At 36.3% G+C, this 10,434-nt stretch overlaps 1 long non-coding RNA gene across 1 annotated transcript; it reads left to right on the top strand.

Moving 5' to 3' along the window:
* The first annotated feature begins 8,373 nt into the window (after positions 1 to 8,373).
* LOC121985835 lies at positions 8,374 to 8,928 on the top strand. The gene is made up of 2 exons (XR_006113341.1): positions 8,374 to 8,477; positions 8,548 to 8,928. It is a non-coding gene; the product is annotated as an uncharacterized LOC121985835 (long non-coding RNA).
* Positions 8,929 to 10,434: the final 1,506 nt, after the last annotated feature.

The following is a 10,434-nucleotide window of genomic DNA, read 5'->3' as shown; positions in this document are numbered from 1 at the left end:
AATTTTTACCGTAGATTTCTTTCCTTTCTTTATCCGTGCTTGAGAGTAAATATAGCATAAATCAAATATATATTCCTTATGTTTTCGGACGTCAGACAAAATAGTGAGTATCCAGCTGATGAGAAAAGAAATTGTGGAGGAATAAAAAGAGATATTGAAGAAATAAAGGGAAAAAACAACCAACCTCTAGAATTTTAAGAAAAAGAAATATTATTCAATATTAGAGGATAATTTTCAAACTGTTAAACAGAACTCTTACAAATCCTAATCCATAAATAATATAAAAAATAATCTAAATATTGTAAAAGTAAAAATTACTAAAAAATAGTAAAGAATATATTCGGAGGCCCGAAAAGAACTTAAATAGTACTTTTTGTGTCCAAAGCTTCGATTAAGGATTCCTTCATAATAAATGTACATCCCAAATCCAATATCTAAAATCCAATTTCCGATATCCTTCAGCTTTCCAGGGAAATTGTGCCCTCCGCATGCTCATGCTCATGCTCCGATTGTAGGTACTCCGTTAATAACACTTTTCAATTTTTCAAATAAACTAACAGGGAAATTGTGCCCTTATTTTCTGAAGAAAACACAATGTTAATTGACAGTCCATGGCATGATAAAAAAACTGAGACAAGATATATCAAATTGCTACATTTTGATTTGCTTGACTAATGAACTATACTTCCAATTATCAGCAGTCCTGAACAAAGCGACTAGCGAATGGAATAGCTTGAAGATGGGGAGATACAATGAAATGGAAGGCCAGGCATATTGATTGTAGCTGAAGAACACCAACACTGCCAGTCTACCGTACAATCATCGTAGACAGTTCTAGTAGTGGAAATAAAATCTGTATAAAAAGATGCCTTACAAGTTTCTAGCGTTTTGAGCAAATTCCAAGATGACAATTCCTGTTTCATCTCTCTCTCCCAGCCACGATTTCTGTCGTTGACGCCTCAAATGGTTCTGTTAGATTAATCAGAGGATTGAAGAACCATGCATGGCGGACGAGCAGCAACGTTCTTGATTTCGCCACTGGTTTGTCTCCTTCTCAGCAGCATCTCCAACATCCCCATCAGTGCCGACCCTTTGCTCGCCTTTCAGCCTCCGCACCCTTCGAACCTTGCTGAAAGGAGGATCTAGTATGTGTGGGCAGTGAGGTTTTCCTGTTCTGTATGTTGTTGAGCATATCCAGGCTCCATGGTTATTGTTACGAGCTAAGAGTATAAAGACATGCACGGTGACATATAACCATCACTGTCTTATACGTTTCAAGATGTTGGTCTATATATTGCTGATGTTCCAAACATTTTCCCCATATTAAAGTAATATATGCACCAAAACTAGTTGCCAATATCTGTCAACACAAACTTTTTGAAGACAACTGAAGTATTCAAACAGTAAACATTCACCATTGAATTACAACTATTTGATCAGTCAGCGTTCACAAAGTTATTTTCATAAAATAAAAAAAAAGGTACTTAACTAGCAAAAATAGAGTTTGCAAAAACACACAGCTAAATGCTCCGGTGTATCAGCTTCGCAGAAAGAAAAAGACATACAGAGCTAAACTAAGACAGTACGTATAATGCCTTTGTTTAACCTCTTTTAAGGAAAAGACAATGACACCTGGTGATTTGCATTACTATGTTGGAAGATAGCTAGCATTAACTTGTTAGAGAGCTCTAATAATTATAAGTTGTTGCCTCTGGGTTATTTTTTTACATCCATTCTAGCTCAGCATGTTCACTGCATTAATAATAAGAAGACAGAAGAAATGAGTTACTTTGCCAAAGGTAAAAGAAATGAATCATTTCAGAATAAAAGAAAAAACAAGTTACACTTGTAGGAACTTAGCATCTTCAGTAGCTTAGAGTCCAAGGTAAACAATGAGGCTATTGACTACTAATTAATGCATAAAACAACAACTAAACCAACTGCTTAAAGTTTTTTTCACACAAAATAGAACATTTAACAATCAGATAACTTGTTGTTAGAATTGCATCCCCATAAATACTTTGGAACAAGCATATAAAACATTATTGCTCAGGCTATTTCAAGTAAATGTTGATTTTTTATTTCAGTTAATCCATTTTGTTGAAGAGTAACACGATAAGTGGATTGGTGTTCAAACATTTCCCTTTTAAAAAGGTTCCCAAACATTCTCTAAAGTATTCAATACCAGTATCAGTTCGAAGAATGTTTATTTTGGTTTGTGATCCTATCTGAAAGCTTTAGAGATGACACGCTGGCTCTGATGGACGATTGGTTGGTCGCTAGAGGATTTTTCAATGGATGATGAAAGACTTCTCCGAAAGCCTACACACACTCAGATGATCCAACAAAGCGTTAGTGACCAAAACCCGAGGTGGGGATCTCTGGCAAGTCCCTCCGGTGCTCAAGTTAGTATCTCTCCGATGAAATGGATGACAAAGAAGAAGGACAGTAGAGAAAGTGCTTGTGCGCAGATTAGGGTTCAAATGCAAATGTTTGCGTACCCTACCAGCGGAGAGAATCCCCCTTTTATACCACCTCACCTAACCTCTGCGATCGTGAGGTGGTCCCCCGAGGTCCAGAGTTTGTTAGGTCATGGAAAGAAGTACAACCTGGACATGTGCAATAAGTATCTGAGGAATCTTTTACATATCCATAGATGTACATCTTTTGTCGTTTCTATTTCCCACCATTACTAAGACTTATTAAGAGAATATGTTGCCATCATTATCCCGCTTATGAGCAACACTATAACATATAAAGAAGGTTCTAGAGGAATATTCCCTGACAAACTATGCTAAGTTGTTAGAATGTTGTCTGCTAGGCATATCTCGGTCGATCGTTGAGGTCGACCGTATTCCTACTTCCCTTTGTATAAATCTATTCTATCTCGTATCTTAACCTGCTCAAAAACCTGATCCAATATACTGAACATAATAGCAATCAAGCATTATTAATATGGACTTAAGCATCTGTAGACCTAGGTGACTTTGGTTAGGTCGGACGACTATTGGGAACTCCATGAGACTAAGAGTGCGTTTGGTTCAAGTTATGGTATATAACCTTAGTTATGTGATTACCAAGTAATCACATAACCAAGGTTATAGGGAATGAAACATAATCATTGGTTGTTTGGTTCAATTTAGGTAATCTAGTAAAATCCCGTTTGTTTGGAGGTTTTAGTACATAACCTAATGTGATATTTTACCATATTACCCTTGATTTAATAATGATAATATTCTATTATTAATAGTGATATATATATATATATATCACAACGAAACAGATATGTCAAATTTCAATGTAAGGTGGCACCAATGCGAATTGCATCGGTCAAAATCCATAGGACTCCTAGTCCAAGAAGAATACCAATGTAAGGTGGCAAGCCTGTAATAGCCTGAACACCGGAACAAACAATAACGCTCCTATGCCAACAGCAAAAACACGCTGTCCTCTAGGAGCCATTTTCTCGGAAGCTAAAATATTGACACCTTTCTCTGATGTACCACTGACCTCGCTACAATAAATAGAACAACAAATTTATATCAGTAATATTATTGAAAATGTAACTTTATATTTGCTAGTTATGCATTACATACCTAGTAAGGGACATCAAAGGCAGTGGAACCGCTAAAGAAATGGCTGAAGGTACAAATAAATCCTACACGCAATAATGCACAACAATGAAATGTTTAAATACTATCTTGAATGTCCATTAAGATTCCATAATTTTTAATAGACAAAAAATTGCTTCGGACGAACTCCAGATTTTCTGTTCAATTTTTTAATGTTGTCCAATTTGGATCAAGTTTTCTTTCGAGTCCTTGCCAAAAACAGTACAGGACCTAGTGAATAACTCAATAAAAATAAGTTGAAGAGAAGTTAGAAATTTTAATATGCAAAGTTGGAAGGAAATATATTGAGATCGAGGAGATGAGTTAAAATGATTGAAAACTTGATAGTTGAACCATTTGATACGTGAACTTTGTGGTGTATATTAGATTGTTGAGCTTCGACAGTTAAAGATAACTAGAAATAATATGACAGAATCAACATATTAAGCATGTAAAAGTAAATGAAGGTGTCTTTATAAGATCAATCAGGGATGCAAAATATATTACCTCATTGAATAACTTTGCTAGAGGCAATTGTTGGGCAGGAAATGCTGCCGACAAAGTAAAGAACAACAACGATTAAGCATTTTAGAAGACTGTGTTAAACAATCAAAAAGGGTAGCAGAATGAGGGAAAGGTAGTTGTATATCAGAGTTACATCTGTTGCCAGTTAGTCTTCAAAAAATTTGCAACCTGTTCTGCTAATGCAAAATTGTTCTATAGGAAATTACACAGAAACTTAATATGAATTTACAAATAATGAAACAAAGATATTATGACAATTTTAACTCAAAAAGTGTCTCAAGAAGACACTAACATGTCTTTGGAGTCATTTAAGTTAAAGAATTTACCTTTTCTGGGACCTTGTGGAACAAGTTAACTTGTTGCTTCACACCAGTTAAAATTTAATTGTTAAATGATACTCTCTAAAATCTACTTCCACACAAGCAGTGCAACAATACAAAATTGGTCTACCTAGGGAAGCATACTGCAGCTGTTGACATATTTCTGAACAAATGCTACAGCAACAGATAACAAGAACATGATAGATAGACTCAGTAACAAGAACAACATCCAAGTTAGACCCAACACATTAAGCTGATTAAAGTTCAATCCAATAACATCCAAGTTCAATCCAAACAAAAAGATACATTCAAGTTCAAACCAAAGCATATCAAAACATAAGTACCAAGAACCTAATTCAAATATTTAATTCATTTTGGATGGATCTCATTGAGTTGCTTTATCACATAATTTCTCCTAAATGCTTTTGGCATTGCAAAGAAATTGTTAATCTTGTGTTCATCCTTGAGAATATGCTCTCCGACATCCATAATTTCTTGCTCAGAGAATTCAGAAAGTTCTATTAGCTCATCATATATCTTCATTTTTCTATCACCACTCTCGGTTTGTTTCTTGAAGTATGTGGAAATTCCCTTCATCTCCTCATTAGCCTCAGTAACAGCAATAACATACTTGTGAATCTCTCCCACCAAGTCATCTAAAGCATCATCAGCCTTTCCTTTTCTCTTTCTAGTGGTTGACTTCTTGTTTGATGGACAAATTGATGAATCCAGAGTCTCAGATTTCCTTACTGCTTGGTTGACATCATTAGATTCTTCACCTTTGTAACATTCAGCAAATATTTCTGCATTAGATGTGTCGATCTCTTCATCGCATAAATTTATCTCTTCTACTGCATCAGCAGGGGTTTCTGCATTAGCTCCTGTGGCATGATCTTCCCCCACACAAACATCAAGTCATCAAGGTGGGGGAACTCTTTGTTCTTTAACCCAATAGCAACTAGATGACTCTAAATTAAAAACATATCATTAGCAAAAAAAAAAAAAAACCCCACAGTTATCAAAGAAATGGAAATACGCAAAGTAGAAAAAGTTACCTTACCCAATCATCAAAGACATCTTTTGTTGTAATAATACACTTCTCAACATCATTCCATCCAAATCCACTACTATGATTCAATATCTCGATGATAGCATGAAACTGTCTCTTTAGTAGCTTGTATCTTGACTCAATATGAGGAGTAGCCTTCAAACTACTTGATGGCAATTTAGTAGCCATGAGTTTCTCCAAATGCACCAAGTACCCAGTTCGAAAACCATTCTCGCTCCCAAGCTGAATCTTTACTCAACTCAACAAGGCAATCAACCAATGCAGCATCCTCTTGTTTTGTCCATAAGCGTTTGGTACTTTGAGTTTTTCTTTTGATCTTCGGTGGCATTGAACTTTCTACGTTTTCAACTACATTTGGCATCTTTTGGCTCTTTCCTTCCATTGAAAACTGGAATTAAACCATTCAAATAACACATTGTTTTTGCACAAATCATAATCAAATTGTTCAAATGAATAATACACAAAATGCAGAAACAATCATATTGTTCAAATGATTCAAATGGATAATAAATCCAAATACAACATAATTAAAAAGTTCAGTACATGGAAATGAAACCGAAATTTCAAGAAAGAACATTAAATTTAATTAATTGATGACTGCCAGCTTGTGAACATATCATATGCAAGCTTGTCTCTCCATTCAGTCCAAGCAGAACTGGTCTCACAATGCCTAATCAGATCATCATCATCATCATCATCATCATCATCATCATCATCATCATCATCATCATCATCATCATCACCACCACCACCACCACCACTTTCATTTGAATCAAGGACATCAAGCTCAGTCTCTATCGGATCAATTGTCATTTCATACCTTATGAAATTATGGAGAATACAACAAGCAGAAATAATCCTACATTGAGTCTTAACAGAATAAAATGACTTATCTCTTAATATAGCCCATCTAGCTTTCAAAATGCCAAAACACCTCTCAATGCAATTTCTTGCTTGAGAATGCTTCATGTTAAAGTATTCTTTAGCTGTCGCTGGTTGGTAACCTTGCCTCCATTCAGTCAAGTGGTACCTTTGACCTGTATATGGTGCCAAAAAACATTCCCCATTTGTGTATCCAGCATCACACAAATAATAACAACCTATATATATCACGAGTGAACAAGTATTAATATATATATGTATAAATAAATCGAATATATAAACCAAATATTTGTTAAATATATTACAAGTGACTATTATTTTACAATAATTACAACTTAATTACCTTGAGGAATCTTCAAGCCATTCCTCCTACTAATAGCATCCCTTAGGACTCTACCATCTGCCGCAGATCCTTCCCAACCCGATAGGACATAGCTAAATTGCATGTTCGGTGTGCATACACCCAAGACATTGGTTGCAATTTCACCTTTTCTGGTTCGATACCTAGGTTTATCATTTGCTGGCACATTGACATTAATATAAGTCCCATCTAATGCTCCCAAAAAACCCTACACTCAAAGAAGTATTAAAAAATCAATTTATTTTATTATGTTCATTAAATTGATTAATAAAAAAAATGTATAGAAATCATATACTTGTACCTTGAACCATTTCCACCTCACATCCGTGCAATTTTCTGGGATTGGTTCTGGCTTCTTAAGCAAAATGTTGTGTAACCGCATAATAGAGTTCAAAACTAAATGAAATTGCCTACTAATTGTCTCGCCGGATCTAGCTATTTGCCGTTTTCGGACTCTATTCTTCACATTATGTGCAATAATGTGAAGAAAAGATATTACAAGTTCATTAATTGACATATTTCTGTTTCCTTTCAATTTCCCACGCGTCGTTAGCAAATAACAAAGTTTGCTTAAAGACCTTCTATCCATCCTACAGTTATCAACACATTGTCGATCACTATGAAAAGTCATCTCATTTATGTTTATAGACCTAATATTATATCTAGACAATGCATGATAAGCATATGATATGCTCCTCCTCAATCTAGCACTCCTCCTCTTAATAGCTAAGACCATTGCCAACGATAAGAGCATAAATAACTTGCTTTCCATCATCTTCATGCGCATAATAAGTACAGAAATCATTTTTATCTCCTGTCGTACGGCTAACTGAGTCATATCAACCTATCATGTAAATAGGGCAATGAACCAAATAATAAATTATCATGGTAGAAAATTTCAAATTGTAAACAGCAAGTTACAACAAAAACTAAATAGTCGAAAGAGAATTTGTAGGTTCAACTTACAAGTTGCAAGAACCAAACAAAAACTAAACAAGAACTAAACAGTTGCAAAGTGTTCAAAATATGTATAATTGTAAGTTGTTACCATTCATGCAAACGAAACTGGCTTGCAAGTCACTTTTTGTTCTCAGCTAAATTATTCCTTCTTGAAAAATGTATTTATAATGCGCATAGGAAACTGAGTATTCATGAAAATTAATTCATTGGAATTAAGGTTTAGAAAAAATATATAGCAAGAGGACAACATACACTCAAAAGCTTAGTTTTATCTTAGTGATCTGTTTTTGTCATTGTTCAGGTTTGAGCCCATATGCAATAGGATGAGTACATGCCTTCTGTTAGTGTCAATCTAACACATCCTTTTTCATTAAGCAGAAGCCTAACAAGTATACATTTTAAAAGTTCAAAAGATAAAATAAGGAAAACAAACACTAAGAAACATGCATTAAACTAAGTTAATAGACGAGAGATCCAATCTCTCATATGTAATTTGTTTAACAGAGAGTCAGTATCAGAACATTTAGTCAACCTGAGCAGGCCAGTTTGATTTCTCATAAATTTGTTTGACGGCAAAAAGAAATTGTTGATTTTGATTATTTTTTCTTGGATGGCACATGAGTGTATTTAATAACTTTTACTAGGAAGAAAAGGAACCATTGCCCAACCATTCTCAAGATACATCAATATCAGAAGTCATGCTAATGAAGATCATCAGTGATATGTTGAAGCTCGACTATGCCATGCAGGTAGATGGATTCATAGAGGTAGTTTTTCATAATTCTCCTTCAATTGTTAATACAAAATTTTATAATGCAGAAAAATATTGTTTTGAACTTGAACATTGGGACAAGTGTATCTGAACTAGAAGGCTATTGTCTCCTGTGGAATCTGCATCCATACATAGATGATGACATTATACATCAGGCATGGCAATATGGTCCCTCTCATGATCAGAGTTCGCGATAGTAGGCACCTCACTCTTGCGTGAGTGAGGTGGAAATGAGGGTAAACCATGGCCTTTGGTTTCTTAATGGAACTCCATTATCACTGATTCCTTGGAGGTCTTGCTTTTGTCTGCTGTTGAGTTTCTTGTGTGGATTCAAATAGTAGGTTTGCCCTTTGATCTTGTTCATAGAGTGTTATATTCTCGATTTTCATACATTTAATATTTAATTGATATATATTATGATTTATTAAGCCTTGGAGATTAATGCATTGTTAATACCAGTATAGGTGCTTACTACAATACCTAACCAAGACCTAACCGACAAGACCTAACCGACAAGATCTAAACAAGAGCTAAATAAAAACTAAATAGCAACTAAATATCAAGAACAAAACAAAAACTAAACAGAACCTAAAACAAAAGGGCAACCCATAGATGACAAACTATGGGACGACAAATTGACCAAATCAAAGTTGATCAGTTCTAGCAGTGTATAAGATCAGTTCAAATTGACCAAATCATGATGCAACAATCGCTAACATTGTATAAGATCATACATTTTCCAAGAAGCCGAGTGGGGATGTTCACGAATGGGACGGTTTGAAAGGGGGAAGCCGCTAGATTGTCGCGAGAGCGAGGAACGCTGCGTGTGCACGAGAGGGAGGATCGTCGCAGAGAAACTCCACTAGAAGGCCTGAGCTTCGTGTGCGCGAGAGGGAGGATCGTCGCGGAGAATTGGCGCTACGTCGCCGCGAGAGGGAAAAGCTCGTGCGTGTTCGCGAGAGGAGAAGCGGCGAAAGGCTAGGGTTTTCGTGCTGCTCGCGAGAGGAGGAGCGGCGAAAAGCTAGGGTTTCCGTCCGTGTTCGCGAGAGGAGGAGCGGCGGGTTTCGGTGCGTGTTCGCGAGAGGAGAATCGGGAGGGTTTGGTTATATTCGAGGGGTGGATTGAAATTTGATAAATCTATAAGGTTATTTTTGTCTCAAAGGGTAAATAACGAAGGGTAATATTGTCTTAAATTTTTGGTTAACCAGGGAATCAAGGAAAACCCCAGTTTTATGGGGTTTTCTGATTCCGGGCTATATGCCCAAATTGCTGATGTGTCAGGCATGTATCATAACTTAGGAATCATCTATTACCAAAACCAAACGAGGTTTTGGTTGATAACCTTGGATGGATAACCAAGGTTATCAAAGATAACCCTGAACCAAACGCACCTAAGTGTATTTGAGTTCGACCAGCCTTTATCTTGGCTAGGCATTTATAGAAAATATGTAGAAGGCTGAGCACTTTTGAGCTTGACCAGCCTTTATCTAGGTCGGGCACATATATAGCTATTTAGGAGGCTAAGTGCCTTTGAGCTTGGCCGGATTTTATCTCGACTGGGCATATATAGAGCTATTTATAAGGCTAAGTGCCTTTGAGCCTGGTCAACCTTTATCTCAACCGGGCGTGTATGGAAATACTTAAAAGGCTAAGAGCCTTTGAGCTTGAGCAACTTCTATTCGTTCGGGCGTTCCTAGGAAAGATTATGAGGCCAAGTGCTCCAGAGCCCGGCTGACCTTTATCTCGGTCGAACGTATATGGAAATACTTAAAAGGCTAAGAGCCTTTGAGCTTGAGCGACTTCTATTTTCTTGGGCGTTCCTAGGGAAAATTATGAGGCTAAGTTATCTCGCTTGTGCGTATATAGAGCTATTTAGAAGTCTACGTGCCTTTGAGCCCGTCCGACCTTTATCTCGGCCAGGCGTATATGGAAAT

The sequence above is a fragment of the Zingiber officinale genome, chromosome 1B, assembly GCF_018446385.1.
Source record: "Zingiber officinale cultivar Zhangliang chromosome 1B, Zo_v1.1, whole genome shotgun sequence".
Classification (NCBI taxonomy): Eukaryota; Viridiplantae; Streptophyta; class Magnoliopsida; order Zingiberales; family Zingiberaceae; genus Zingiber; species Zingiber officinale.
The sequence above is the reverse complement of the archived record's forward strand: the minus strand, read 5'-3'. Positions and strand labels throughout refer to the sequence as shown.